Below are 5,339 nucleotides of genomic sequence, written 5' to 3' on the forward strand. Positions count from 1 at the left end.
TCTCTGTCCCTGCCATAAACGTGTCCAATGTCCAGCTATCTATCCTATTCCTGTTGCTGTTTTTTATATTAAGGTGCAGATCTTGAAATACAGACAGGAGTCCAGTCATAAATATGTAGCTCAGAGCCCGGTTGTCTCTTGCCTCAAGAAATGTAAACAGGGAGCTGGTGATGAATGTCCAGCCTGGCGCTCATCTTCTTCTCACCCCAGGAGGTGTAGAACAGGAGGCCAGTTGTAAATGCCTGGCCGGGAGCCCATCGATCTCCTACCTCACTATGATGACATGGCCACAGCCATGAAGAATATGACAGAGCTGAATGAGCCACTGTTCAATGAAGAAAGAAACCTTCGCTCAGTGGCCTACAAGAATGTAGTTGTGAAACCCAGCAGGGCCCTGTGGGGCTCCTGGGCACAACAGCCTCTCTGTGTCCTCCATTTCTTCATTACAGGAAATCGACTTCATTCATGACCTTCCCTGAGTCCCAATACACAGGTTCAAGCAGCTGCTAACTAAGGAAGGGAGGGGATGTGGAGACAAGGGAGGGGATGTGGAGACAAGGGAGGGGATGTGGAGACAAGGGAGGAGCAGTCAAAACAAACCATAGTACAGCCTTGGGGGAGGGTCCTGGTTCTCCATCAAGGGATACACGTAAGAGTATCTTTGAGCTGTTTTGCAGATGCTGAAACCCCCCCCCCCTCCAGGTGGGAGAAGTTATCTGTATGCTGCTCACAAGCACGTAGACCCCAGACTGGCTGGATGCTGCTGGTGATGCTGACTCCCACTCACCTCACCACCAACCAATCAGAAGAATGTCCGTGAGCTGACCCAGCCCTCTTTGAACCATTACTATACCACTTCTCCCTACCCTCTTCAAGGCGGGGAGGGGGGTGAGATACACAGTTTTGAGGGCATTAGCCCGCTGTGGCCCCCTTTGCCTGGCAAAGCAATAAATCTTTTCTACTTCATCCAAAACTCTGTCTCTGAGATTTAATTTGCTGTTGGGGTACAGAGGCCAGATTTGGCTTCAGTTGGGGCACGCTGTTCTTCCTGGAGGGTCATTAGTAGCACCGAGCAGAAGACATCTGCAAACGGTAATGAGAAGAAGATAGAGATGGTCCATGCTTATTGTGAAAAAATACAGAAGTCAGAGGCCATATGTCAGGATGTACTGAGCCTGCTGGATAACTACCTGATCAAGAACTGCTGTGAGGGTCTTCCCTCGAGGTCCAGTGATTAAGACTCCGCGTGTCCACTGCAGGGGGCTTGGGTTCAACCCCTGGTCAGGGAACTAGGTTCCCTCATGCCACCGGGTATGGCCAAAAAAAAAAAAGAAACGTCATAGTGAGACCCAGTGTGAGAGCAAAGTGTTTTACCTGAAGATGAAAGGGTACTATTACCGCTGCCTGGCCAAAGTTGCCACCGGAGAGAAGAGGGTGACTGTCATGGTATCATCTGAGAAGCCCTACGGTGAAGCCCATGTGATTAGCAAGGAGCCCATGGAGCCCACTCACCCCATTAGAAGTAGGCCTGGCCCTTAACTACTCCATTTTCTACTATGAGATTCAGAGCGCCCCGGAGCAAGCCTGCCACTTGGCCGAGACTGCACTCGATGACACCATCACCGAGCTCTGGACACTCTCAACAGGACTCCTACAGGGACTCCATGCTCATCCTGCAGCTCCTCCGCGACAACCTCACACTCTGGACAAGCCATCAGCTAGATGATGACAGGGGAGAAGGCAGCAATTAAAGCCCCCAGGTGACCTGGCAGCGCAGGCAGAAGCTACTACTTCAGTCTCAATATTCTTCCCCATGAATTGGGGGTCAGGTGTGGGAGGGAAATGGTGAGATGACCTTCCTAGGGAGAAATTCACGACCTGTCCTGTCTTTGATCACCTCTTCTACATTTTTGCCAAAATACCCCTAGTGGAAAGTCACACTAGTTGTACTGGAACTAGAATAGCAGCCTCACACTGACATATGGGCTGTTCTGTAGAGGAAGCCAAGTGCAGCTGTCTTTAACTTATTGCTAGAACATAGCGTTTTAAGATGAAAAGAAAACTTAAACAGAATGGCCCACATTCAATAAGTTCTGTGACTCCAGTAAGGATTTGGGGTACTTTCTATCTCATCTGTTTTAGCTGTGCATTTTTTCTTAGGGTGTACTCTACCAGACATGGAAGAGTTTAAATCCAAGCTGATAGACTTAGAACATAAGGTATATTTATCCTTATGGTTTAGGCCTTGCTAGTTCTCAGAAGTTCCTGATTAGTTGACAGTATTAACACGAAATTGCAGTTTACAGTATTTCTACATTACAGCCATACGTAGCATCAAGCCATTGGGTGTATATTTTTCTTTATCTTGGCTTTTACATCCTTACTCAGCCTTATCCAGGTTGGTTTTACTGTTATCTATCTCCTAGGCCAAAAGACTTGCCTGAGGAGAGTCAAAGCTACTTTATAAAGCTTTTGGTTAATAGATGCTTGGCAGGTGGCTATAAAATTTTTGTCCTTCTTTCTTCTTAACTTAAATCCACCACAAAAGTTGCTAATCACTTTAACAGAAACGTTAAACACCACAAAAATAGAGAAAATTCAGGTCTGTATCTCATTTATTGTGTTAATATTTCCAAGGAAATCCTGATTTTTAAGCTGCCACAGCTCCTACCTTAGAGATTACACTGCTCTTTCACTCCTCACTTGAGACTTCCGCACTGTACCTTATGTAGACAGCACTCACTCTGGCAGGTTGAAAAGCTGTTGGGTTGTAGAAGTTGGCGGTCATTTTGAGAAAGTACATGGTGCCATGTGTGAAAATTCAGGTGCTAGGAGCTTACTGGTAGAAAAATCCTAAAGGAAATACTCTATTCATAAACATTCTGTCTGGGATTTCCCTGGTTGTCCAGTGGCTAAGATTCTGTGCTCCCAAGGCAGGGGGCCCAGGTTCGATCCCTGGTCAGGGAACTAGATCCCACATGCATGCTGCAACTAAGCACCTGCAGGTCACAATGAAGATCCCACTTGCTGCAACTAAGACCCATTGCAGCCTAAATAAATAAATATTAAAAAATAAATAAACTGAGTCTTAGGCATAAATATTCTGTCCAATTTCGGGAGCCTTGTAAATGTGTCAGTTTTTCCCCCCTGAAAACACTCCTTCCCCAAATAATCGTTGTAGGAAAATAAACCAAAATCATTATCAGATAATAAATATTTAACTCATATTTGACCAAAACTTTTTCTATGTGTTTTTTTTTTCTTTGTCATGAAAGCATAGAAGCTGGAGATTGATTTCTCTTGTGCCATCTGTGCATGTTTTAGAATGGAAGGAAACCATGATGCTATTTCCACAAGTTTGTTTCTGTTAGCCTTAGACCCTTTCTCCTCATTTTGGGTGAGTCTTTCTGAACACATGACCTGCTGCATGTGGGTTCAGCCTTTTTTATAAGATGAGTTACAGCATGAACTCCCGAGATAGGTAGCGACACCAGACTCATTTGTTTCTTTGTTTTATTTAGGCAAGGAGAGAAATGAGTAATAATTGAGGAAAATCTGATGGTTGTTTTTGCTAAAACCAAAATGGAGCTTTCGATTGCGAAATGCACACATTGACCAGAATCCAGGCGACAGTGAAGATAGAAGCGTGTGACAATGCTCTGTCGCATGACACAGTTTACCCAGCATGACTTTCCTTAGAAGGTCCCCTCCATATGCTACAGCGAAAGTCCCAACCAACCAAACCTACCAGAAGAACTAACAGAAGAGAGTGTTACAGCTTCTGTGCCCTAAAGTCAGTGCCATAGATGGGAACAGATTCGGGGGGGCGGGCTTTCCTTAATTTATCTTCACGCCCAGTGAGCAGTGCTGTGTGCTTCCTTGTAGCATTTGGAAATGAATTACTGGAATTACAAAACCTATTTTTCTTTTAAATTTCAGCTTCAGCTCTGGCTGCTTCTTGGAATAATACAAGATAAAACCATATCTGAGGGCTACAAATGAGGACGGAATGGGAGGAGACTTGATATTTAAGCAGCTTGAATGGTTTCTTTTATTTTCTTTACTCCTAAAGAAATGCACTTGCCTATGATACTGTCTCTACAGTGAAATGATTACTCCTCCATTCTTCTATCAATACCATATAGTGCGTGCTACTGTTGTATGTCTATACAGTAGCTTGAAATTTATTAATTTATACTGTACGTGTTATGTATTCCTATGACAAAAAAAATTGTCTTCAAATCTTTAAAACTTTTTTAAATTTCATTTTTGCTCTTGGGGGTAAAGTTTGCTCTACCAAATGACTGTAACAAATTGATCTGTTTTGGAAGTTGCTATAGTGACATGCAGTTATATATTTTGTTTTCAAAGGGGAGGGGGAGAAAAAGGAACACCAGTGATAGCTTAATCTTAATGACTGGTGTTTGTCATGGTGAACTTATAACTATTACAGTGTAGGAGAACAGTGAATATGTTCTCTGAGTGAGCCTTTGTGCTTTTTCTCAAGTTATGCAGTGAACTATTTTTAAGGTCTAATCAGTGATTATTTTTCTACCTCCCTGTTTCTCTAAGGAATTGTTTCACACATGGATGACTCTTAACAGTTTTCCTCAGTGATGGAATACCATGAATGAGTCATTATGTAGCTGCCCTACACTGAGCAAATAAACTTACAGATTTGAAAATAAATAAATAAATAAATAATAAATAAATTTGGTTCTATGGTGCTTTCAATTATGTTTTGTTGAATTTATTAGTGTGTTAAATTCTTCTATTACCTTGGACAAGAAAGATGAAGGGGATAAACTCATGGGATTGGGGAGAGCAGCTCTTATTTACAATTGTATCTTTAGCTCCAAGCATAGTACCTGGTACACATTAGGTGGGTATTAACTATTTATCAAACGAACAAATAAGTAAAATTCAGAGATGCTGGGAAAGGGCTTTAATGAAAGAACAATTCCAGATGATGGAACTGGATGTTGTGATGTCCAATTATAGATCTTTAAATATGAAGTTCAAAGAAAGAAGAGAGCATAACCATCCTGTGGAATCCAAACTGCACAGAAATCAAATGAAAACATCTTTAATTGGGATCAGGAATTATCCTAAATTTTACACAATTAAAATGGATGAGATTTCTTTTTCATGCAATTTAATCTACCCAATGAGAACTGTGCACGTCTAAGTGGTTTGCCCCACCCATCACTGAGGGTATAGAAAAGTCCCAGGGGAGTTGGTAATAGTCATACTTGGGAAACTTGCCCTTGATATACAGACAACTCTACAGTTCTGAACACCATGAGCTCCTGGGGCAGCTACTATGGAGGCCTGGGCTA

At 42.6% G+C, this 5,339-nt stretch overlaps 1 pseudogene; it reads left to right on the plus strand.

The window, feature by feature from the left end:
• Nucleotides 1-280: 280 nt before the first annotated feature.
• LOC130830185 (14-3-3 protein gamma-like) lies at nt 281-1,751 on the plus strand (annotated as a pseudogene).
• The last annotated feature ends 3,588 nt before the right edge of the window (nt 1,752-5,339 follow it).

The sequence above is a fragment of the Hippopotamus amphibius genome, chromosome 10 (assembly GCF_030028045.1).
Source record: "Hippopotamus amphibius kiboko isolate mHipAmp2 chromosome 10, mHipAmp2.hap2, whole genome shotgun sequence".
NCBI classification, from domain to species: Eukaryota; Metazoa; Chordata; class Mammalia; order Artiodactyla; family Hippopotamidae; genus Hippopotamus; species Hippopotamus amphibius.